Below are 27,317 nucleotides of genomic sequence, written 5' to 3' on the forward strand. Positions count from 1 at the left end.
GAAGAGCATTTGTTAAATACACTAAAGGAAGTGCCTCCAGTGAGGAGAGGAAATGCGAATAGAGATAAGGATGAAAAGGGNAGAAAGGGGAAATAAAATACATTGAAAGGGGGCCTGAAAGGAAGCAATGGTGCAAACACACCAAGACTGAGGGAGGGACTGACTCTGCTCTGTGCACTCTAACTTCAACACAGGAATTGCCGGAGGTAATGTGAGAGCACCTAGTACAGAGCCTGATAGATGGCAGGCATTCAGTACTTAATTTGAAGCGGAACCAGAATCCTATAATCGTCAGGATATGGAGAATACAAAGAAGAAATACCNGACTTAAATTGAAGGGGAACCATAAACCTGTAATTATGAGGGCATGGAGAATACAAAGAAGAAATACCTGCTAGAAAGAGAGTTCAGAACAAGGGAAGATGGGGCAACCCCCATACTCGTTCCCTCTGAACCCATTTCCCTTTTCCCAATTCCTTTTTCTCCATCAGCTCCTTCAATTGTCCCTGGAAGTTCCTATAGTTGACACTAAGGATGCTTGTACCATGTTCCTCTCTCTGGGGAAACGTCCCCAGCCACCTCCATCCCAACAAAGACACAACAGTGGTTCTTCACATTTGTTGGATCACAGACCCCTCTGAGGTTGGTCACCTCCAAAAAAAAAAAAAAAATTCACGCACTCTTCTGATGTTCATCCACGGGCCTTGAGCAGGAATCCCAGAGGAGGACCATCTGAATGGCAGGGTCAGAGAGGGGTAATGCTTGATAACTTCTGTTTCCCTCAACTCGGATATACATGGTGGTCCTTGTGCTCTTCCCACTTCTACTGAAAGTGAGGGAAAGTGGGCCTACAGACAAAGTATGAAAATACCGGAGAAGCAACCCAAAGAACAAAACATCAGGGTACTCAATTATTTGTATTTTATGACTCCAACAGAAGCAGGCAGAACAAACAAATGAAAACCAAACTTACAGAAGAGAAAGCACACCCATCTCTCTAGTGCTTTGTGAAGCGCACCCATCTTCTCAAGGGAATCCTGAAAGAGCCCGCTACAAATCCAGCTTATGACAACACAGAGAAACGCCATCATCCAACTCCATGTGCAGAACTGCACCTTCTCTGTGCAATAACTTTGGTTATTCCTATGGTTTCTATTCATTCCAGACCCTCTGCCCGAGCTGCCAGAGCCCTGCCCTAAATCTCCCCCTACCTTCAGATACATCACCTTCCTCCTAGCTCAGCTCCTCACATCCTGACTTACCCTTCCTGGGATGAGCCCTTGGCCTTGGTAAGTTACCTGCCCTGCCAGGGATGCCCTTCTCACTCCTTTCTGTCCATCTTGACCCTGTAGCCTCTCTCAACCCTATTCTACAACCTTCCCCACCCTGCATCCAGGAAGCCTTTCTTAAGCCATCCTGACTGATCCCATTGTCCAACCTTCCTGCCCTTCCCACCAGCACTTACACCCTGTCATGACGGTCAGCTGAAGCTAATTTTCCCTATCTGCCACCTGTGTCCCAAGTGTGTTCCTTAAATTGCTTTATAGTCTAAAAGCTTCTGGAGGGCTGGGCCACAATTTATATGCCTCTTCATTCTGGATTCCACACTCCCATCTCCAACCCTCACTACACAGGACAAGGATCTGCTCATAATAGCAGCAACCAAAAAGGCATTTAGGACAAAGAAAATGAATATTTAGATGTATTGATTATGATATCTTGAGATTACTAGAAAAAGATTTGTTTTGTTTTGTTTTGTTTTTTGGAAAGAAAGAAAAGGGCCAAACAGAGGTGTAAGCAGACTAGAACATGCACAATAATCTATTTCAAGAGTGTCCTGACCATTTCCTAATGAGGGCCCTGGGTTTGTGAATCTCAGTTTAATTAGGAAACAGTCTCTCCCAAAAGAGGTGTTTCTCAGGGGATGTCCTTAAAGAAATGCAGGCAGGGGCCAGGGAATGTGAAGCCAGCTTCTATGAATTCCATAATGCCCTGTCTTCCCCTTGCTTCCCTCTTCCTTCCTGTGTTTCTGTCAGTCTCTGAGCTCCTTCCAAACTGCAAAACTAAAGTTCCATCCCACATTGCCAGTAAGAGCTCCTGTTAAGTTCAACAAAGGACTCCCTAAATTGCAGGCTGTTTTGCTTTCCCAGCCAGCCGCACCCACTCTCCTTAGTCTTAGAGGTCATTGTGTCCACTCTGCTGAGTCTAAGAAGGGTACTACCCTCACTCTGTGCCTCTCCTTTTCAAAAAATTTTTCAAGACAATAACTTCCACTGGTTTCCATGGTAAGGAGTTAATACTACTGCCAATCAGGAAATTGGCTTTATGTCTCTTCCTGAATAGCTTCAAAGATAGTTTGGATACCAGTTGCTTTGCTACAAGTTAGATAAAGAGTTGAGAGGAAGGCTAATGAGGATGTTAGATCACTGTTTTCAGCTTCTCACACTTTTAGAGACATGGACATTAAATGCAACATCTCCAGAGATTATATAAATCCCATGTATCCAAGCACAGCTCCTTCATGATCCCAAAGTATATAAACTCTCTCTTCCTCCTTAAAATTACAAGACAATGAAGCTCTAGAGCCAATCAAACCAGTGGCTCCAAAAAATCAAATACAAAGTATTTTGGATAGCTGGACATCCCCAGAGTTTCTGAAGTCCTAACTCAAGGAGCCCTAGACTCTGGTAGCGGGCAGTCAGGAATTCAAGAGTTATACAAGGGTTAAAAAAAATTGTGTATAAAATCAAATGCAATATGTAATTTTCCCATTTTCTCTCTCTCTTTGAGCCTTCTCTAGAAGTCTGTGTCCAATCATGGTCCTTCGTTTATTAATTCAACAAGTAAACTTCTCCCCCATGTATTTAGTACTATGGATAAAGCAAAGAAAAACAAAAACATTCCTCCACTCAATTGCTTACATTCCTGTAGTAGGAAGCAAAAAAATAAACAGATTAGTAAGAATATATATTTTGTTGTATTTGTGATCAGTGCTACAGAGAAAAGGAAAGCAAGCAAAGGTTAGGATGTGCTCAGACTGTGTGTTGTGACTTTAAAACAGGTGGTCCAAGGCAGACTCGCCTTCACACTGATGTACAACCATCACCACCATCCAACTCCAGAACTTGTTCCTCTTCCTCACCTGAAACTCTGTACCCATTAAACAGTAGCTCCCCGTTCCTTCATCCCAGCAGCCCATGTCAACCACCATTCTACTTCCTGTCCCTATGAATTTGCCTAATCTAGGTACCTCATGTAAGTGGAATCATACAATAGTATCCTTTTGGGACAGGCTTATTTCACTTGGCATAATGTATTCCAGGTTCATCCATGTTATAGCATAGGTCAACCTATCCTTCCTCTTATTTTTTTAAATAATATTTTTTATTATATTATGTTGGTCACCATACAGTACATCCCTGGTTTTTGATGTAAAGTTCCATGATTCATTATTGCGTATAACACCCAGTGCACTATGCAATACGTGCCCTCCTTAATACCCATCACCAGCCTATCCCATTCCCCCACCCCCCTCCCCTCTGTAGCCCACAGTTTGTTTCCCAGAGTCCATAGTCTCTCATGCTTCATTCCCCCTTCTGTTTACCCCCCTTTCTTCTTCCCTTTCTTCTCCTACTGATCTTCCTACTTCTTATTTTCCATAGATGAGTGAAACCATATAATAATTGTCTTTCTCTGCTTGACTTATTTCACTTAGCATTATCTCTTCCAGTCCCATCCATGCTTCAGCAAATGTTGAGAAATCGTTCTTTTTGATGGCTGAGTAACATTCCATTGTATATATGGACCACATCTTCTTAATCCAGTCATCTGTTGAAGGATCTCGGCTCCTTCCACGATTTAGCTATTGTGGACAATGCTGCTATGAACATTGGGGTGCATATGGCCCTTCTCTTCACTACGTCTGTATCTTTGGGGTAAACACCCAGTAGTGCAATGGCTGGGTCATAGGGTAGCTCAATTTTTAACTTTTTAAGGGACCTCCACACTGTTTTCCAGAGTGGCTGTACCAACTTGCATTCCCACCAACAATGTAGGAGGGATCCCCTTTCTTCCACATCCTCTCCAACATTTGTTGTTTCCTGCCTTGTCAATTATTGCCACTCTAACTGGCATAAAGTGGTATCTCAGTGTGGTTTTGATTTGAATTTCCCTGATGGTTAATGATTTTGAACTTCTTTTCATGTGTCTGTTAGCCCTTTGTATGCCCTTCCTCTTAAAGGCTGAGTAATATTCCATGTGTGTATATCCCAATCTTTGCTATCTGTTTATCCACAGACGGGCATGCTGGTTGTTTTACCTATTTGCTGCTATGACTAATGTTGTTATGAATACAGGAATACAAATACATTTTTGAGTCCCTGCTTTCAATTCCATGGGATATATACCCAGAAGTACGATTGCTGGATCACATAGAATTCATGTATGGAATTTTTTGAGAAGTCACCTTACTGTTTTTCCACAGCAACTGCCCCATTTTACATTCCCACCAGCAATGCACAAGTGTCCCAGTTTCTCAACATCTTCACCAACACTCGTTATCCTCTGTTTTTTTAATAGCAGCCATTTTTTAATGGGTGTGAAGTGGCACTTGGCAAGTTTTGAGGAATCACAAGGAGGCCTGTGGGGCCAGGACACAGTGAGTGAGGGAGAGGCAGTAGGGGATGAGGTCAGGGGAGGAGGAAGACAGATCCTTCACAAAGGGTCTGAGAGTCACTGGGAGGACTTTGGCTGTTACTCTGGGTGTGATGGAAACCCTAGAAAAACTGAGGGTTTCCCATGTTGTATACCAATTTTCATGTTCTTTGAACTATGTCTTGGGGTCTAAGGAAAGGCCTCCTCCAAAGTTTGAAAACAAGGCTCTGCAACCTTGCAGAGCTCTCAGGAGATGTTCAGTGCTTCTGACAACACACTGAGGGCTGAACAAGCTTTGTGCTTCATCTGCCTTGCTCTCTAGATGCCAAAGAAGAGATGCCATACCACCACCCATGGGACAGTGAGATGACAGATTGCTTTCGCTGAAGCTGTTCGCTTTCTGATTTATCTCCAGGCAGGGCTCCATTACTTAAAAATCAAACAAAAGTCATTTTAGTATCATTCACTATTTTAGGTTACTCCCATGCATATTGTGCATAAACAAGAGCTGACATGCAAATAAACGGCACTTTTTCTGGAACCTGGTGAAATTAAGGATTGCAAGGACAGGGGTAGGTAGATACTCAGGAAGGGGACAGGAACCATGTGAACCAGACACTCACAAGTGCAGAATTAAATAGATGAATCCAGTCCCAAGCCCCAGATGCCTCAGGAAGGACTGTCAGAAATGTCTGAGATACTCAGAGCTGGAGAGAGAAATGGCCCCAAAGGGAAGCCTGAAAACACATTTCTGTGAGGCAAAGAATACCTCTCATAACATCACTTCCCTTGGGCGACAGGGATGAAAGCTGCTACATCCAAATGAGAAGTTCAAGGAGTTTTATACTTTCTCAAAAAAAAAAATAATAATCTGGAGTGAATGGCTGCCCAACCACCAATTATAAATGTTAGAAGAAATATACTTACCTGTGGAGGGGGATGCTGGGAGATGGTGGGTAAAGGAGAGGATCATGGGGCTGTCCCCACTGGGAAAGGAGGAGACAGAAATCAATTTTCACTATGGCATTCTTAGGATTCATTCTTAGGGGAGAAAAGCATAGTAAGACAAGGAAATCAAAATAACTAATTTCTCTCAGCAAGGCAACGGGCAAGACTCCTAGGTTCTATGTGCTGTTTCTCTTTCCAGCTGAGAACCACCTTATTCATCCTCCATTCTCAACATAGTATGATCACCACCCACCCTAGGGTAAAGAGACTCCACAGCTTGCCTCACATCATAGTCCCCATCTCGTTTCCCTTCTCTGTGTGCTCTTTATAGTGGTCCTGGGTTGCAGTTAACCTTCAAACATGTATTATAAAAATGGGACTAGAATATAAGAAAAGCCTGCTCATTCTCTTGTCTTCAAGTAGACAAATAACAGACCTAAGTAGCAGTGAAAGTTTTACGTCATTCATCATTCATTCATTCAATAAATATTAAGCACCATCTAAATAATGTCTTAGTGCTTTACCCTATGTATTAACTGAGAGGGAAAAGATGTGTTCTCTGCGTATATGGCACTTATTGTCTTTAACAATGTTCTTATATAATATTCCTACCCAAAATGTGTAACCTGAATCTAATGATAAAGAATGATCAGTCTAGGTTATTCCTAGGTAAGTTATGATTTTTGAACATCTATACCCAGAACATTTTAGAACAGTTATGAAAGAAATTGAAGAGGACACAAAGAAATGGAAAAGCATTCCATGCTCATGGATTGGAAGAACAAACATTGTTAAAATGTCTATACCATCCAGGTATACTGCAGAAAGATGGTGGAGGAGTAGGGGACCCTATTTCAGCTGGTCCCCTTAATCGAGCTGGAGATCTACCAGACCATCATGAACATCCATGAAATCAGCCTGAGATGTAGGAAGATACATCTGGATCTCTACAAACGAACATCTCCTTTGCTGGGTATTGAGATACAAAGCAGGAAGCCATGAATCTGCGCACAGATATCAGAAGATAAAGGGAAGGGGAAGGGAGCTGACGCGCTCAGTCACCAGGAAGTAGTAGCCACCTGCACTGGGGAGCTGACCGGACTCACAGACCGGTAGCCAGACTGAAACCAGACTGAAGCTGGGAGATCGGGAGTACGTACACGACCAGACTGTAAACCGGAGCTCAGGAGCACTCGCTGGAACCGGACTGATACCGGGAGCTCAGGAGCGCGTGGGCGACCAGACTGAAAACTGGATCTCTGGAGTGCTCTCTGGAACTGGACTGAAACAGGGAGCTCAGGAGTGCACACGGAAACTGGGGGCACCTGGCGTTGCTAGAAGCACAAAGGACAGAGACGTGCTTGCCCTGGAAGTGAGGGCTGGGAGAGTGGCTATGGGGCGCACAACCCGGGATGCTGTGGGGTTTTAGCAGCACCGACAGAAGCAGAGTTAAAGTGGCCAAGAGAGCTCAGTGGAGAGCAGACTGCAATCTCTCTGTTCTGAGACAGAGGCTAGGATATGGCCACTGCTGCTCTGACTCTCAGAAGAGGCACAGAAATCCGCCAGGGAAAGCCATCAGAGAACAAAAGCCCAGAAATACCAGCTCACATTGTGCCCCTCCCCACCCCCAGGAGAAAGGGCAACTCTAACCAAACAGGGTTGCCTGAGTATCAGTGCGGCAGGCCCCTCCCCCAGAAGGCAACCTGAAAAATCAAGAAACCCACATCCCTAAGGTAACTATAAAACAGGTGCATTTTGTGTGGGTCCTGGTCAATAATTTGGGCTCTGTGGATCCTGACAACTACATTTTATCAGAATGACAAGGATGAGGAACCCCCAACAAAGGAAAGAAACAGACTGTGGCCTCTGCCACAGAAGTAATGGATATGGATATAACCATATTTACCTATTTGGCGTTTGTCAGAAGTGGAGTTCAGAGTAACAATTATCGAGATGATGTATAGGCTTGACAAAAATATTAACGAAAATATAGAACCTCTAATGGCTGAAATGAGAATGAATCTGGCAGAAATTAAAAATGCTATGAGTGAAATACAATCTAAAGTGGATGCTCTGTCAGGGTAAACGAGGCAGAAGAACAAATTAGTGAGTTAGAGGATGAGATGATAGAAAAGAAGGAAAGAGAAATAACATGGGGGGAATAAACCTCCTTTTTCATGAAAAAAAAAGCTACTCCGGGAGATTACTGACTCAATGAAATGTTCCAATGTCAGAATCATCGGCATCCTCAAGGGGGCAGAGAAAGAGTGAGGGCTAGAAGTGATATTTGAACAAATTGTAGCTGAGAACTTCCCTAATCTGGTGAAGAAAATAAGCATTCGTGTCCAAGAAGCAGAGAGGACCCCTCCCAAGATCACTGAGAACAGACCAACACCACAATATATAATAGTACAATTCGCAAATCTTAGATCCAAGGAAACAATCTTAAAAGCAGTGAGGGGGAAGAGATTCCTCTCCTACAGAGGGAAGAACATCAGAATAATGTCAGACCTGTCTACAGAGACCTGACAAGCCAGAAAAAGCTGGCAAGACATATTCAGAACACTAAGTGAGAAGAACATGCAGCCAAGGATACTATATCCAGCAAGGCGTCATTCAGAATGGATGGAGAGACAAGGATCTTCCAAGACCGGCAGAAACTGAAAGAATATGTGACCACCAAGACAGCCCTACAAGAAGTATTAAGGGGGGTTCTATAAAAGTAAAAAGACCCCAAGAGTGATACAGAACAGAAATTTACAGAGACAATATATAGAAACAAGGACTTCACAGGCAACATGAGAACATTAAATCATATCTCTCAATAATCACTCTCAATGTGAATGGCCTAAATGCTCCCATAAAATGCCACAGGGTTGCAGATTGGATAAAAAGACATGACCCGTCCATGTGCTGTTTACATAAGACTCATATTGAACCTAAAGATACATCCAGACTGAAAGGGAAGGGATGGAGAACCATTTTTCATGCCAACAGAACTCAAAAGAAAGCTGGGGTAGCAATTCTCATATCAGACAAATTAGATTTTAAGCTAAAGACTGTAGTTAGAGATACAGAAGGACACTATATTATTCTTAAAGGGTGGATCCAACAAGAGGATCTAACAATTATAAATATCTCTGCCCCCAACAGGGGAGCAGTCAACTACATAAGCCAACTGTTAACCAGAGTAAAAAGATATATAGACAATAATCCATTAATAGTAGGGGACCTCAACACTCCACTCTCAGGAATAGACAGATCATCTAAGCAGAAAATCAAAGAAACATGAGCTTTGAATGACAAACTGGACCAGATGGACCTCATAGATATATACAGAACACTCCACCTTAGAAAAACAGAATACTCATTCTTTTCAAATTCACATGAAACTTTCTCCAGAATAGACTGTATACTGGGTCACAAAAGAAGTATCAACTGATACCAAAAGACTGAGATTATTCCTTGCGTGTTCTCAGACCACAATGCTTGGAAACTGGAACTCAATCACAAGAAAAAATTTCTAAGAAACTCAAACACTTGGAAACTAAGGACCACCCGGCTTACGAATGATTGGGTAAACCAGGAAATTAAAGAACTTAAGCAATTTATGGAAACCAATGAGAATGAAAACACATTGGTCCAAAACCTATGGGACACTGCAGGCTGTCCTAAGGGGGAAATACATAGCCATCCAAGCTCACTCAAAAGAATAGAAACTTCTAAAATGCAGTACTTATACTCACACCTTAAACACCTGGAGATGGAACAAAAGAACAGGCCTAAGCCACGCACCAAAAGACAGCTGATTAAGATTAGAGCAGAGATCCAATAATTAGAAACCAGAAATACAGTACAGCAGATCCACAAAACTAGAAGCTGGTCCTTCGAAAGAATTAATAAGATAGATAAGCCACTGGACAAACTTATTCAAAAGAATAGAGAAAGGACCCAAATTAATAAAATTATGAATGAAAGGGGAGATATCACGACTAACACCAAGGAAATAGAACAATCATTAGAAACTATTATCAATAAATATATGCCAATAAATTAAGCAACCTGGAAGAAATGGATGCCTTCCTGGAAACCTATAAACTAACAAGACTGAAACAGGAAGAAATTGATAATCTAAATAGACTGATTAACAGTGAAGAGATTGAAGCAGTGATCAAAAACCTCCCAAAATACAGAGTCCAGGGCCTGATGGATTCCCTGGGGAATTCTACCAAACATTCAAAGAAGAAATAATAACTATTCTCCTGAAGCTGTTTCAAAAAATAGAAACAGAAGGAAAACTTCCAAACTCAAACTATGAGGCCAGTATTACCTTGATCCCAAAACCAGGCAAAGACCCCATCATAAAGGAGAATTACAGACCGTTATCCCTGGTGGATATGGATGCCAAAATTCTCAACAAGATCCTAGCTAATAGGATCCAACAGTACATTAAAAGGATTAGCCATCAGGACCAAGGGGGATTCATCCCTGGGATGCAAGGGTGGTTCAACATTCACAAATCAATCAGTGTGATAAAACACATTAATAAGAGAAGAGACAAGAACCATATGACCCTCTCAATTGATGCAGAAAAAACATTTGACAAAATAAAGTATCTTTTCCTGATTAAAACCTTTCAGAGAGTAGGGATAGAGGCTACATTCCTCAATTTCATAAAAACCATCTATGAAAACCGTACAGCAAATATCATTCTCAATGGGGAAAAGCTGAGAGCATTTCCCTTAAGATCAGGAACATGACAAGGATGCCCACTCTCACCATTATTGCTCAACATAGTACTAAAAGTCCTAGCAACAGCAATCAGACAACAAAAAAGAATAAAAGATATTCAAATTGGCAAAGAAGAAGTCAAACTGTCTCTCTCTTCGCAGATGACATGATACTTTATATGAAAAATCAAAGGCTCCATCCCCAAATTACTAGAACTCATCCAACAATTCAGTAATGTGACAGGATACAAAATCAATCCTCAGAAATCAGTTACATTTCTATACACTAACAATGAGACTGAAGAAAGAGAAGTTAGGGAAACGATTCCATTTAAAATAGCACCAAAAACCATAAGATACCTCGGAATAAACTTAACCAGAGAGGTAAAGAATCTATACTCTAGAAAGTACAGAACACTGATGAAAGGCATTGAAGAAGACACAAAAAGATGGAAAAACATTCCATGCTCATGGATCAGAAGAATAAACATAGTTAAAATGTCTATGCTACCTAGGGGCGCCTGGGTGGCACAGCGGTTAAGCGTCTGCCTTCGGCTCAGGGCGTGATCCCGGCGTTATGGGATCGAGCCCCACGTCAGGCTCTTCCACTATGAGCCTGCTTCTTCCTCTCCCACTCCCCCTGCTTGTGTTCCTTCTCTCGCTGGCTGTCTCTATCTCTGTCGAATAAATAAATAAAAATCTTTAAAAAAAAAAATAAAATAAAATAAAATAAAATAAAATAAAATGTCTATGCTACCTAGAGCAATCTACACTTTCAACGCCATCTCGATCAAAATACCAATGACATTTTTCAAAGTGCTGGAACAAATAGCCCTTTAATTTGTGTGGAACCAGAAAAAACCCTGAACTGCCAAGGAAAAGTTGAAAAAGAAAAACAAAGCTGGGGGCTTCACGTTGCCTGATTTCAAGCTATACTACAAAGCTGTGATCACAAAGACTGCATGATACTGGCACAAAAACAGACACATAGTGCAATGGAGCAGAATAGAGACCCCAGAAATGGACCCTCAGCTCTATGGGCAACTAATCTTTGAGACAAAGCAGGAAAAAAACATCCAGTGGAAAAAAGACAGTCTCTTCAAGAAATGGTGCTGGGAAAATTGGACAGCTATATACAGAAGAATGAAACTTGACCACTCTCTCACACCACATACAAAGATAAACTCCAAAGAGATGAAAGACCTCCATGTGAGAGAGGAATCCATCAAAATCATAGAGGAGAACATAGGCTGTAACGTCTTTGACATAGGCCACAGCAACTTCTTTCATGACACGTCTCCAAAGGCAAGGGAAACAAAAGAAAAAATGAACTTTTGGGACTTCACCAAGATAAAAAGCGTCTGCACAGCCAAGGAAACAGTCAACAAAACAAAGAGGCAACACACGGAATGGGAGAAGATATTTGTAAATGACACTACAGATAAAAGGCTGGTATCCAAGATCTATAAAGAACTTCTCAAATTCAATACCCAAGAAACAAATAATCAAATCAAAAAATGGGCAGAAGATTTGAACAGACATTTTTCCAATGAAGACATACAAATGGCTAACAGACACATGAAAAAATGTTCAACAGCATTAGCCATCAGGGAAATTCAAATCAAAACCACACTGAGATACCACCTTACACCATTTAGAATGGCAAAAATTGACAAGGCAAGAAACAACAGATGTTGGAGAGGATGTGGAGAAAAGGGAAACCTCTTACACTGCTGGTGGGAATGCAAGTTGGTACAGCCACTTTGGAAAACAGTGTGGAGGTCCCTTAAAAAGTTAAAAATAGAGCTACCCTATGACCCAGCAATTGCACTACTGAGTATTTACCCCAAAGATACAGACGTAGTGAAGAGAAGGGCCATATGCACCCCAATGTTCACAGCAGCATTGTCCACAATAGCCAAACTGTGGAAGGAGCCGAGATGCCCTTCAACAGACAAATGGATAAAGAAAATGTGGTCCATATATACAATGGAATATTACTCGGCCATCAGAAAGAATGATTACCCAACATTTGCATCAACATGGATGGGACTGGAGGCGATTATGATAAGTGAAATAAGTCAAGCAGAGAAATACAATTATCATATGTTTTCACTCAAGTGTGGAACATAAGGAATAGCAGGGAGATCGATAGGAGAAGGAAGGGGGAAACAAAGGGGGAGTATACAGAAGGGGAAATGAACCATGAAAGACTATGGACTCTGGGAAACAAACTGTGGGTTTTAAAGGGGAGTGGGGTGGGGGAATGAGCCAGCCCAGTGATGGGTGTTAAGGAGGGCACGTTTTGCATGGAGCACTGGCTGTTATACCTAAACAATGAATCATGGAACATAAAATCAAAAACTAATGATGTACTATATGGTGACTAACATACATAATAAAAAAATTTAAAAAAACCAAAACAGGTGTTGGTCAGGATGTGGAGAAAGGGGAACCCTACTACGCTGTTGATGGGAATGCAAACTGGTGCGGCCACTCTGGAGAACAGTATGGAAGTTCCTCAAATGTTAAAAATAGACCTATCTACCCTTCAATCCAGCAATTGTACTGCTAGGTATTTACCAAAGGATACAAAAATACTGATTCTAAGGGGAACATGTACCCTGAAGTTTATAGCAGCATAATTAACAATAGCCAAATTATGGACAGAGCCCAAATGTCCATCAACTGATGAATGAATAAAGAAGATGTGGCGTGTGTGTGTGTGTATATATATAATGGAATGTTACTCCAACATCAAAAAGAATGAACCCTTGCCATTTGCAATGATGTGGATGGAATTACAGAGTATTATGCTAAGCAAAATAACTCAGTCACAGAAAGAAAAATGCCATATGATTTCACTCATGTGTGGGATTTAACAAACAAACAGATGAACATAGGTGAAGGGGAGGAAAAAACAAACTAAGAGGAAAAGAGAGAGAGAGGCAAACCATAAGAGACTCTTAGTGATAGAGAATAAACTGAAGGTTGCTGGAGGGAGGTGGGTGGGGGATAGGCTATACGAATGATGGGTTTTATTTTTTTTAAGATTATATTTATTTATTTGAGAGAGAAAGCACAAGCCAGGGGATAGGCAAAGGGAGAGAGAAGCAGGCTCCCTGCTGAACAGGTAGCCCAATATGGGGTTTGATCCCAGGACCCTGGGATCATGACCTGAACCAAAGTCAGACACTTAATCGACTGAGCCACCCAGGCACCCCAAGTGACAGGTTTTAATGAAGGCATTTATGATGAGCACTGGGTGTTAGATGTAAGTGATGAATCACTAAATTCAACACCTAAAACCAATTTTACCATCTGTGTTAACTAACTAGAGTTTAAATAAAATCTTGAAATTTAAAAAATGACCTGTCTACAAAACAATTTTCCACAGAAAGTTGACTTTCTATAAAACAACTGAGCATTGGGTTTTATATGCAACTAATGAATCATTAAACACTACATCAAAAACTAACAAAGTACTTTATGGTGGCTAACTGAACATAATAACAAAAAAAGAGAAAAAATATATAAGTACAAAAGAAAGAAAGAAAGAAAGAAAGAAAGAAAGAAAGAAAAAACAACTGACCCATGCAGCTCAAAACTGTCGATGTCAGGTATGGCAGGCTAAGGAACTGTTGCAGATTAAAGGAGAATAAGGATACATGACAATGAAATGCAGTGCAGAGCCCTGGATAGCAACTGGATCAGGGAGAAATATTTTATTTATAAAAATTAAATAATTAGTAAACTTTACATATGGACCATAGTTCATACACACACACACGCTCGTGCGCACATACACACACACACACACAAGCGCACACACACACACATTGGAGAGAGCAAGCCAATATGCCAAAATATTAACAACGGCTCTATCTCATTGAAGGTAAAGGGGTGTTAATGCCACTACTCTTGGAACTTTCTGTAGGTTTGATATTTGTCCTAAAAAGGTAGAAGGAAAACAACAAAGTCCCTGTAGTAAAGGTTATGGTTTCTCCTTCCCTAAATGTCCTTTATAAACAAGCTTGTCATCACTTTTGGTTGGAACCAAATTCCACCCAGAATGATATAGCCCCAAATCAGGAACATTAGATTGGGGGGGAGTATGGAAAGACAGAACTCCTTTGGCTTTGATTTACAACCAAATTTGTCAGAAAGCAAAAATTCGTGGAAGAAACAACCTTGGCTCATGTTAGTATGGTTATAAAAACTATCCTCTTATTGCTATTTTGTGTGACTAACACAAACTAATACGCCACAGTCCAAGTCTTGAGCTCTAGAGGCACCAGGGAACATGTGCAGAGGAAAGAGGCAGAGGGAAATGTTATCTGACAAATAGGGGTACCAGGTATATATGCAAAATTTAGGGCTACATGGACAGAGGGGTGAAAGAGAAACTGAATTTGTTGCACTGCAAGTAATGCACAGATGTGATTTCATTTAAACCCATAACAACCCAATGACATAAGTATCATTATTCCACCTCACAGACTGAGAGGTTAGACAACTTTCCCAAGCTCGTGTAGCCGGTTCAAAGAAGGGCTGGAATTTGACTTTGATTCTTTGTTACTTCAAAGACCATGTTCTTTCTACACCAGCACAGTACCTCCACAAAGAGTCAAGAGTCTAGGGCATGGCTAATAAAGGAGTATTTGAGCCACTTCTTCTCTTTGTGACCAGGTCACCCTCTGCCTATGTTTTCCTCTCCTCCCAAATACATAGTGATGGGCCAGTGCTGGAAGTACTTGGACAATTAAATCTGAAATCTCCGTCTAAAGCATGTCTTATTAAAATCCAAACCTCATCTGGGGCCAAAATGTCTCCAGACCATCCTTTTAGATGCCAAGAAAGATTCTAAAGCATCCCCATACCTATTCCAATAGTTCCCAGATACGATTTTACAGTTACTTGTAATTCCTGCCCAAAACTTTAGCCCATTTCCTTTTGCTTGGTTTTTAGTGGAAATATAGGATAATAGATCTCTAGATGCCAAATAGAAGACACCGTCCTGTGACTAAAAAATGAGCATTAATGTTCCCCAATGTGACCCATCTCCGTGACCTGCACTGAGCACACGCAACCTAGAGCATTGTTAATATTTATTGATCACTCAGAGAAATAATCACAAAGACCAATGGACATCAGACTTCATTATAGACCTCTTTGTATATTTTTGAATCACCTCACTGTATTTTTAAGTCATTAATAAATATGAAATTTACATAAGGCATAATGGGCATTGCGAACTTGCAATTAGTATAGGAAAATCTACAGAGAAGATAAAGGATTGCCTTTTTATTTTAGTTTCAAAACCAAGAAAACCCTAATTATGTGCAGAAACAACAAGATTAACAAAACAGCCTCTAAGGATGTTATTCCAGGGTATTACATAAAAGTTTTGAATAAATCTAATAAACCAACTGAAATCATTGGTTTCAGATATTCGGAGATCACCAACCTAGCCCACAATTCAATTCAGCAGACATGAAGTCACATAGACACTTAGCACCTTGTCCATACTACCTCGACATAGTAGGTGCCTGTGGTTTGCAAGTATTGCATATCTGGGCCAGGCTCCTGTCATACCCTTGGTCCACCCACCTGGTCCATAAAATTGGTAACTCTAACAACAAGGTACTCTCACCTCTCACTCAGATTCACCCAGCAGCCATCAGAGAGTGCTGCCCTTCCTCGAAATAGGATAAAGCCCTAAATCATATTCTTCCTGACTGCTACACTGCCCCATAGAACTAACATGGAAGTACTCTCTACCGTCCTTCTGGAAAATGATACTTTCCTCAAGTCTTAAAAAGACACACACACACAGACACACACTCACACACAGACACACACACATACTCCCAACCAGACCTACAGTTTCCTGCTCTCTATAATATCCAAACTTCTAAGATTTTATTTCTAAGTCTTTCTTTTCACTGTTTTTACCACTTTCCTACTATTAACCTTTTCAATGGCAACTTCTTGAACAGGACAAATCTTTCCCCACTCATGCACATCTTGCTGGCATTAACATCAGCCCTCACATGGACTGTCCCTCTCGCCTAAAAACACTCTTTCCAAACCCTGCTCAACATGACTCTACTTCCAGAATTGGCTTGTTCATACCTATAATTACATATCAAATCTCTCCAGTATGCTCCACTTGCCCCCTGCTCTCTCCTCATTCATGTCCAGTGGCATAACACAGGGTCCAGAACTCTGCACTGGGGGAAATCTCTGTTGGGGAAGAAGGTAAGAGTAGCAGGTGATGAGGTGGAGCCCAGGATCAGGGCTTCTGCCTAAGGATGCTTCCAGCTTGCCTTTCCCTCCCCAGCTGAAGCCTGAGGTACAAAGAGTTAACTGGACACAGCCAAGGAAGTACCCCCAGGTTCTACAGCCCAGTTTGGAGGTCAGATATAGGACACAAGAACCAAGGTCAAAGTCTCTTTCACTACAACAAAGTGAAAGTACAAAGGAAGTAACCCAAGTCAGCTCAGACAAAGTGCACTATCTGTGACATTTATGATTTGCTCCAATGTCATCTCCTTGATGAGTGACAGCTGAACAGACAGACAATACAGAGTTTTATTCCTTCCACTGCTTTAGTTTATTTGTAAGACAAGTCACCTAATGCTTTGACATTAGGCAACATGACACAATACTCAAACTGCCATAACTACATATAAGGCTAGCCTGCAGAAGGGAGGAGTGGGACAATAGTGAAAAGATTGACCGGTGTGTAGAATAGGATTTCACTTGTTTCAGGAGGATAGGGAAGTATCCTTATAGTGTAAGCTCCCAGAGAAAAGGTAATTCTTTCTTTGCTACAATTTTTCTTTTACTATCTGTAAATAACTACACAGATATGTTCAGTGTTCTTTGGATTTGGTCTAAACAGAGAAATTAGATGGTCTCTCAAGTAGAAAACACACAAGTTTCTAAGTGAGAAAGACTGTATTCAATCTATTAAAGATCAGATTTCAACTGAGTATAAATGAATACAAAGGCAAATTCCACATTAGAAAACTCAGGAACCACAGTGATTCTTTGTCCAAAAGAGCTCAAGCAAAAGCCACATTTTTCTTCCCTCTAGCTTATCAACACCACCTCCATTACCCTCAAATCATCGCACACTCAGTTACACACAGTGCAAGACAATGGTGGCATATACAGAATTCTCCACTCTGGGAACTCACAATATAGTGCATTTCATGAACACCTCCCCAACTGATGAAATAAGTAAAAGATACATGAACTGTGAACCAGGAAGGATACTCCTAAGTGAGACATGAACGGTCAAGGCAAGGGCATGTCAAGATCCCACATGGCTTCCTAGTTGATGAAAGATAAGAGTACTAAAGACCACATTTTCCAGTGTTGCAAAATTAGTGAGAATCTTCTGCACACTGTGGGTCAGCCTGAGAAGGCTGCACGGAAGGGGCAGGAATTACTGCACCTTGGCATCGTGCATAACTGTTTCCTAGTAAACATCAGTTAAAACTATATCTTCAGCTTGGCCGATAATCAAATAAATAGAGTTTCTTTAGGCCTTCCTTCCATGCCTCCCACCAAAAACACAAAACAGGGTTCCTGGGTGGCCAGTCATTAAGCTGCTGCCTTCGACTCAGGGAGTGATCCCGGCATTATGGGATCGAGCCCCACATCAGGCTCCTCCGCTATGAGCCTGCTTCTTCCTCTCCCATTCCCCCTGCTTGTGTTCCCTCTCTCTGGCTGTCTCTATCTCTGTCAAATAAATAAATAAAATCTTTTAAAAAAAAATCCACAAAACAAACTCTACCACACCTTAAGCCAGTTAATTCAGTTTGCCCAACTAGACAGATCCAGGTAAATATTTACTACAGATATTAACACAGATCAAGATACTAAGATACAATATTAATAATGATAATACTAATAATTCTCAGTCCTGGTCTGTGTAGAAAAGGATGAAAGACACCATTGTAGTAATAATCAATGTGTAATTTCTCTCCTAGGGAAAGAGAAGTAAATGTCAGATAACTTCCCTGAGGGGTTGGAAAGAAAGCGGAAGTAACCAAACTCAGCTCAGGCTAAAGAAAATAAATATCCCAACTTATCTCCCAGAAGTCATGTAAAATCGACCTCACCAAACAGATCATATACCGGGGCATCCTCCTACCAAGGATCTCACTTTGTAGTATAAACTGTTTGCATGTTACTTGGAAGAATCCCTTCTCTCCCTTTCTAAAATAAAAACTTCTTAGGTTAGAACCTGTTTCATGTTCTTTCCATGAGGCCAGAAACCCAAATTGTACAAGCAAATTTTACTAGATGCAGCCAAGAGTTGAATGCGAAGGCAAGGCAGCTCCCAAAATGTCTGCCCATTAGACCAAGAGGAAACACAGCCACCTCCTCCAGCTCACCTACCAACCCTACCAGCCCCAGCACTACACTTCTCAAATCCCATCCCAGTCTAGCAGAGGCTGAATTCCAACCAGTGAAAACCCATCCTGATGCAAACTAACACACACCAGACCAAGTGTATGGAGACTGAATCCATCCAGCCAAATGTAGACCAAAATCTATGTAGACGTAACAAAATCGTGCTTCCTTCCCACAAAATATATTGAGTCCTTGTTATAAGCACACACTATACTAGTATCATTGCATCATTATTTGGGTAAATAATCAGATAATCAGAGCTCTGCAGGCCGTATAGACTCCAATTTATCTAGTATCATTCTGGGATGGTTGTGAACAGGTGCCTTTTTTTAGTCCCTCTAGGATAATGTCAGAGAAGACAGAGTAAATCGCAGCATTCTTCATTCATGATTTGACACGTTGTCAGGTTCAGATCTGGTCAGAATCCAGTGTTGGAAATTCTGAACATCTCTCTCACTCCAAAACAATATGATCAACTTGACAAATTAGAAAAGCTTGAGCTTCTGCTTCTAGAGGTCTTCAGAAACTAGATGGGCTTCCAGGAAGAACCAGAATGAGATTTTCCAAACAGAAAGCAGAAATATAGCTGGGAAAGACAGGAAATGTGGACAATTAAGGGATTACAAAGTGATGGGATACACTGATTTCAATAGTGAAAATCACTTTCTTTTCTAATTCTCCCTAGGATTCTCCACTCATGTTTTTCAATCCTGAATCCTGACAACACAGGACATATAATAAAAGTCCTCAGGAGAAAGCAGTAGAAGGAAATCCATCTATCTGTCAACTTCATTTTTCAAACTACAACTATAAATAGGTGAGCACTGGTCCACAGTCATTTTTTCCAAGAAGCCTTACTAAACACCTTCCCCCACTCCCACCACCAAACCGTTCCTTTCCTTAAAAGCACAGAATCTAGAAATCCATCCATGGTCCCATCCATCACTATACCTTGTCTCCACTTTTAGAATAACAGTTGAAAGCGGTCATAGCTCACAGATCCTTCTTCCATGTAGCTCCTCCCAATAGACACCTTCAGTAACAAGATAGCTTAGGAAAATCCAACTATCTCTCTGGTTATCTTCTTTCGTATCTTTAATGTGTCTTCCATCCTCCTGGGTAAGGACTCAGCTGTCTCTGTCTCTCCATCCTATCTCACAAGACTTGGCGTGGGTCCTCAAAGAGCCCTAGGCAGCTGCTCCACACCACCACCTCCTTCAGAAAGTTAATTGTTTTGTTTGTTTTATTGCAGGAAAGACACCAGATCATCTGAGTCATATGAAAATTGTATCGTGCCTTAATGTCCTGAGCTCTTCTCCAAATATAGACCCACATGATTCTCCACCATAACCCACCGCTCACCCCAGCTCAGATGACATAATCTACAACAACCAGCCTCTGCCACCACAATTGAAGGGACACTCTTCCTAGTTTTTTCTCATCCTCACTCTGCTTTGTGATTTCTGCGATAATCAAAGAAAAAAGGGACAAGGATAAACCAAATGAATATCATCGAAAAATTATATTTATCAATTTGGAATACACTTGGAAGCAATTAGCCTTTCCACATGACTTTGCTTTAACCAAGGTTAAAATGAATCTGCCTTCTGGAAGCACATATCACATATCAATTGATAATGGAGAGAAGTAGCCCAAGAACTGCTAGAAGCAAAAGAAAGACAACCTAGAAATCAACATTTGCCACATGCAATCAATAAAACAGGTGTCATGCATGGATAAGTGTTGTCTGTACTTCTGTTGTTGGGGTGCTGCCCATAGTGTACATGGCAGCGGGAAGGTTGGGAGGGGAGGTAGGGAGGGTAAAGAACAGTTTAAGCCTCAAAGGGCCTTCAAAATTGAAGAGTTGAGCATGTGTTTTGTGATAATATCAAACTGCCTCTTGGCAACTTAGTGTTTTAATGATCAAAAGCCAGCCACACCCCAGAGGACCTTGGTTGTCCTTCCTCCTATAGCCATCATCGATCCCCACATTTTTAAATTAGATAAGAAAGGCAGGGAGATATCATTAGCAGATATTTAGCTCCTTGAGCCTGGAGGAAGAAGTCCCTCAAATCCTCTACGGTGATGGAGGACCACCTTATCAAACTGGACCTGCTATTCTACAAAGTGCACACCAATGGCCTCCCTAAGAAGATACAACACAGAGACTTTCAGACTTTCCAGTGAGAAATGAGGCAAAACATAAAGAAGGCAGCAAAAAATCTTCACTCATTCCAGGAACATGTGTAGGCATACTATGTGCCAGGTTCTGTGGGACAGACAAAGATGAAGAAAGCAAGCTCTGTACCAGGTCAGAGAGGAAAAGCCACAAAGGAGGGCAGGCAAAGAGGTGGGAAGGATGCTGGAGGAGAAGCACCAAGGAATAACCTCCCCTAACTCGTATTTTGCTCATCAGAGCTGAGAACCTTTCTGATCTGGAGGAGAATGTTCAGGCTTCCAAATGCCTCTGACCCCAGCAAACATACCTGCCCTTCCCAAACTCACAAAGTACTGGTCTACACCCCCCAATCCAAAGTCTAGCTCTGGTGCCATGAAATACCCTGTGCTCGAACCCCCCCAAGGCTTCTATAGCCAGTGGCATCCAAGCCCTGCCTTCTTTCTCTCTGGATCTGTCTGTTTTCTTGCCAACTCTATAAACAGGAGAAATCACTTACCCATGGGCTTTTTCTGCCTCAGAGGAGAAACACTTAGAAAGAAAGTGCAAGTCAACCCAGGAAGAGGGAAGGACCTTGGCCAAGCAGAGTCAGGACTTGGAGTGGTACCGACAGGGCCCCCTCAGGGAGTTGAGGTCCTGGGGAGGCAGGGTCCTCGTGGAGGAGGGGCCTCAGCAGTCTAAGCATTAACAAGGCTGGGCCTCAGGGATTTGGGGCCAAATGGCAGAAGGGGCCTGGGAAGGATGTCAAAATAGGAAGGAGGTGGTTTAGCTGTAATCCTGGAGGAAGGCCAAAGTGGGCAATGGAAGACCAGTGGGGCCCTGCATGGGTGAGGAGTTGGACTGAGGACTTAAATGGAGCTTCGCTGGAGAGTTTGTTGGCAGCAAGATGTGAATTTAGAAGTAAACAAGCTTTCCATGGTCCTAGGAATTGAGGAGTTCCTGGCGGGCATGAAGAGAGTGTGGGGAGTCCAGTGGAGGCGAGCCTGTGATTTAGAGGCCAGTCCCAGATCCAGCTACAAAGCCCACTCAACAGTCCTGTAAACAAGGACTGAAGTACCTCTCCCGACCCAGGTGCCTCTCCCAGGATCTCCTACAGCTTCCTCTACCAACACTATCCATCCTGGCCCATCAGCCACGTTTCCAATCATGGCAGGAATAAAACTAAAAGGCAGCTGTCTTAAGCTTTACCACGAGGGATTTCCTGAGACAGTCACTCAGTGTTCATAGCATGTTCTGACTGTATGTGCCTTGGACATTGTGCTGGAGAAAGTAAAGATACAGTCCCTGCTACAGAGCTTCCTGCTCTAGACAAACCTAACGTAGCACTTCCAAGACCCTAAAACAGTGACCAAAGAAAGGGGCCTCCTCCTTCCGAAATGTGAATCTTCAAACAGAGGGAAGACTTCTCAGAGCCGGAGAAGGTGGGACCTACTTAGAGACCCAGGGCTGAATGCACAAATGATGGGCCCACAAACCAAGGGTCTCAAGGATAAAGGGCACCGCTGCCTCCACTTGATAGAGCGGAGATGCCTCTAAACTCTAAATTAGGTTCCTTAAAGACTGGGGTGGAGGTGGAGAGAAGAGTAGCAGGTGGTCCCTACAAGGACAGAGTCTATAGTAACTATACTAAAACAGAGCATTGAACTTGGAGGAAAAAGAATTGAATTGCTCTAGATCTCGGGAACAGCCTCCACCTAGAGAAAGCTACAAATCACACTGACCCTGCCCTAACACATCTCCAGGAGGCATGGACCTAGCACAATAATTGAGCACCTCCTGTGCTCCAGGCGTTATGCTGGGTAGTGGATGAGTGACCAGCCAAGACTGCAGAGCCAGAATTGCTAGAGGCAAAGGAGACAGGCAGGGTTGGCAGGATGGCTGTCATGACAGAACAGTAGGGGAGGGACATTTGGGTGTTTGATCTGTTCCAACAGTCCTAGGCTGTCTTCCCCTGCCTCCAGCTGGGATTTCCCCAGATGTGCATCTGCTTGAGGGCAAGGGGAGGGTCGCCCTATCCTTGCATCTGATCCCAAACACAAACCCTTTCCCTTTTTCCCTGTGCTATTCACTGCCTGCTGGGTAGATGGTATGAGGCTGGGGGAAGCCCAGGGCCTCCAATCACCAGGTAATGAAAAGAACTAGCCTGGGCACTTCTTTCCCTATCTCCCACTGGCCAGCTTCTGTGTGCTGGCAGCCTGGAGGCCCTAGAGCCTCGCATTAGGTCTGGCCCGCCCATCGGGCCAGGGGTGGTTTCTTAAACCTGGGCGTTACAGGACTCATGCTACCAGCCCCCACTGAGCCCCGGAGACCCTACCTTGGTGGAGGGCCTTTTCCTCATGTCCCGTTGCATGCTACTGCCCACCCTGCCTGCCCTGTGGAGTGGGCAGCCTCCCCCAACTCCTTCTAGTCACTTCAGGGTCATGCCCAGAACCCCCTGCAAGCTGGAGCTGAGCTCCAAACCCCTCCTTTGCCTCAGGGCTGCTCCCAGAGTCCATTCCAGGTGGACCAGGGCTCCAGCCACACCCCAGTCCTGAGGCGAGCCCCTCCAGGTGGACCCACTCCAGGTTCCTGCTGCTGCCCAGAAGTCCGCCTCCACTGCCACTGCTGCTGCCCTTGCTGCTGTGACCCCCGCCCGGCCACCTCCACAGAGGCTCTGAAGCCCCCACTGATGCCCCTGGCAGTGTCCTTGCCCTCCATACAGGCCACATCACGTCTCTGCTGCCACCATCCCTGCACCCAGCGCCACTGCATTTGTAGCCACAGCCTGGATGGTGGCTATGGCAGGGGTTGCATCTGCCTGGGAGAAGAAGGCAAAGAGCAAGGGGCCCGACATCTGCACCCTGTGCATCAAGGAGTTCCAGAGCAGCTACAGACTCTGAAGGCAGAGGCCATCCACACGGGAGCCAAGGCTGGCCGTGTCCCCCGGGTGCTTTGGAGATGCCCACTGTGGAGCCCCCGAGCCTCCTTAGTGTCCCCAGCTTAGCAGCCATCAGGGGAGGAGGAAACAGGGTTGCAGGGGACAGAGAGGCCGCAGGGCACAGGGGCCACAGGTGACAGGTGACAATGAACCCCTCTGGAAAGCACCTGGAAGAAGCACGCTTGTGAGAGGTGCAGTAAGGCCTTCAGCGACATCTCCCATCCAAATGACAGGAGCTGGGGCACTCAGACTAGGAGCCCTACCCCTGCCCAGTGTGCCAGCAGTGCACAAGCACAAGGACCCTGTGAGCTACCACGTGTATGCACAAGACAGGCAGGCGCAGTGCACAAGCCCTACAACTGTTCACACTGTGGCCAGAGCAGCTCCCGCAGGATCACCTCATCAGTCATGCTCACCGTGCACTCCACAGACGGCCCTTCACATGTGATGTGTGTGGCAGCTTTTGTTCCGAAGGATCCACTGCAGCACACACAGAACCGCACGAGGACAGGTGCAGGGTCACGTGTGTGGCCAGATGCCAAGAGCAGCTGCTATTTCCCACCACGTGCAGGTGCGCTGCCAGGACGTCACCGTGTCTGTGAGCTCCGCAGCAGAGGTACCGGTGAGCTCTGTCCGAGGACAGCGGTGGTGACAGTGGCCTGGCAGACCTGACCCCACACACACCTGTCCCTTCGGTTGTGCTGAAGCCCCCTGGACAGTGGGCAGGGGTGGCAGAGGACAGGGGCAGCCACTGACCTCACCTCCTCCTCTCTCTGTACCCCTGCCCTGCCCTTCCAGATCTGTGAGCCTTCTCCTTGATGCTCCTTGCTCTCCTCCTTCCTCACCCCTACTGTTATTATCTGCTGCCCCTCCCTGGTGAGTTAGTGCTTTTGTTTTTTACCAAGGGAGGGGGGCGGGAAGAGGGGAATCATAGACTCTGTCCCAAAGTGGGGAAAAGGTAAGATTAGAGAAGGGGCAGAAGCAGGGAAGACAAGGGTACTACCTTCAGAAGGAGGGGATGTTTGGGTTCATCCTAGTTAAGATCCCTCAGGGTGAAACAAGTCCAGGGAGCAGAATAAGGAGCCACTAGTGTCAGAGGCAGGACAAGAGATGGAATTTTAAGGCACCAGGTAAAAGGGGGACCCAGTCACTGCAGGAGTATCCTGGGAGTGGGCGGACTGGAGCCACAGCGACCCCTGTCCTCTGGACTCCATCCCTGACCTTTTCTTCTCATCCCACTGCCCTGAGAGAAGTTGTGGCCCTGGCCATGTCATCTTGTTCCTGTGTTCCCTGCATGTTCCCACCCTTCATCCTTCCTATTGCATGGAGCTATTATAATAAATATAATTTTTTAAAAAAGAGGAAAAGAACTGGCCCAGGGCTGGGGGTGCAGAGGATGCAGAGCTGGGGACATAAGTCTCTCCTGGAGGAGGGGACATGTGGTGGACCCAGGTGATGTCACATGGAATGTCTGAACCTTGAGGGGGGAGAAGGGAAGAGGGGAGGAGGCAGGGGTATGAGCCAGAGACAAGGAAGGGGCTGAGAGACACAGAGATAAGAGAAGCAGGGAAAGAGCTGGGAGGGAGGGCAGAGAGGGAGCAGGGATGGGGGAGGCAGAACAGGAGACAGACAGGAGGACATGCTAGGGAGACACAGAAAGGCTCACAGGGTGAGACTCACAGAGATGTGACAGGAAGAGAGACTCTCAGACACTGAGGGAGGGACACAGGAAGGGAGGCAGCCAGAAGGGGGAGGAGAGGGCAGACCCAGTCCTGGGAAATCTCAGAACTCAGATTATCTGGAATCAGAGAGACAGACAGTCCCACAGACAGAAAGATGTGCTGACAGAGATGAAGGTGAAGGAGGCCAAGATGGAAGGAAGCAGACAGGGCTGCAGGGAGGAGGGGGAGGGAGCAGACAGAGAGAGAGGAGGCAGGCCTATAGCAGGAGGGGAGCCAGGCCAGGAAGAGGGCTGCATATGGGCTCCAGGAGCCTCTTCCCTCTCACCTGACTCCTGCTGAGCCTGGGCCCCTCTCAGGAGCTGCTGCTGCTGGAAGGGCCCAGAAAGCTGAGAGGGCGAGGCTGCTGCCAGGGCTGCCCCAGGCTCCCTCCCAGTGCCCACCTGGGGCTCTCCGAGGCCCTGAACGGATATGGACACTGCCCCCCACACCTCCCCCCACAGTGCTGCCATCCAAAGAGGCCTGAGCTCAGCCCTAATTTCTCAGAGATCATGCAGCCTGGCTCACCCCATGCAAGAGAGTGGGGGCCAAGGAGAAAGAGAAACTGAGGCAGGCAGGCAAGGGAGCCTGATAAGCCCCGGAGAAGGTGCTGGACACACTGGTTACGGATCCCATGGAGGAGAGGGAGGAGAGGTGAAGGCCTGGGACTGGGTCTGCGTTGAGAGCTGAAGAAGCACCAGGCACAGTATGAGCAAAATAACCTCCTAGTGACTGTCCATTAACTTGGGGTCAACAGTGTAGACACGTTCTGAGCAGTCAGGGTCAATGCCTTCAAGCAGCTCCTCACTAAAGGGCCCCCAGAAATATACATATGAACCCACAAAAGGAAAAATGAGGCAGAGAGTAGTGACCTTGAGGCCAGCATACATGCTTGAATCCATGTTTTAAGGGACCAGTGATGAAGCATCCATCAAAGGGTGGGAAGACCTAAGACTTAGCATGGCAGCTGGGCCCTGCCTTTTCCCCCAGGCTTTCTTGGGGCCCTGTAAGGACCAGCTCCCTCAGCCCCTCTCAGGGCCAGAGGAGACCCCTAGAACATTAACTCAAGCAATCTAAGGGGGAGTAGTTCTCCTTGCCCCCTTCCCTGTAGCCTCATTTGAAGGTCCCAGAGGCCAGATGTGTGGTGACAGCTAGACCACGAAGTCTCTGTAGCAGCAGGAGGGAGGGTGGAGAGGGAACCTTCCAGAGAAGTCTTGAAGAGAAGAACTGGGAGCAAAACCCACCAGATCCACCCCACTCCCCACTTAGAACTGTATGAAGTTAGAATATCCAGAACTTACAGGTAATTAAAGCCAGGAGCTTTAAATTTCTTCTTAATTTCTACCCTTTATCCTCCTCCTTCCCCATGGACACACATCTTTTATGAAATGCAAACGTGATCCTGCAATTCAGAAACTGTCTCCACTAGAGAGATGGCCTTCATTTCAGCAAAGAAATTTAGAATACACTTTGGAAAGGATTTCCTTAGAGTTAGGGTAGGTAAATGCTAGAACCAAACACACACACACACACACACACACACACACCCCAAAAAGAGAAAGGAAAGCCCTCACTTGACTGCTATTCCAATTCCTGTGGGATGGAGCTCCAGATGACCTTTCNTTCCTGTGGGATGGAGCTCCAGATGACCTTTCCCACATCAGGAAACAAAACATATTCTCTCTGAACAAGAGGAAAGCAATTCCCCTCTAACCCTGAGCTGCAGGAGAGAGATGACAGTTTCC

At 44.4% G+C, this 27,317-nt stretch overlaps 1 non-coding gene and 1 pseudogene across 5 annotated transcripts in view; one reads left to right on the top strand and one right to left on the bottom strand.

Annotated features, from left to right (window-relative positions):
• LOC109488714 overlaps positions 1 to 24,560 on the top strand; it is a 34,107-nt pseudogene extending 9,547 nt beyond the window's left edge.
• The window catches only part of LOC100476441, a 106,540-nt gene that overhangs the window by 31,466 nt on the left and 47,757 nt on the right, over positions 1 to 27,317 (bottom strand). The window contains exon 3 of one of the 5 annotated variants that reach the window (XR_004621489.1): positions 5,581 to 5,639. The exons of the other annotated variants lie outside the window; for them this stretch is intronic. This is a non-coding gene — a transcript (cationic amino acid transporter 3). The remainder of the gene's footprint in view (positions 1 to 5,580; positions 5,640 to 27,317) is intronic. 5 annotated transcript variants of the gene reach the window in all.

The sequence above is a fragment of the Ailuropoda melanoleuca genome, chromosome 16 (genome assembly GCF_002007445.2).
Source record: "Ailuropoda melanoleuca isolate Jingjing chromosome 16, ASM200744v2, whole genome shotgun sequence".
Taxonomy (NCBI): domain Eukaryota; kingdom Metazoa; phylum Chordata; class Mammalia; order Carnivora; family Ursidae; genus Ailuropoda; species Ailuropoda melanoleuca.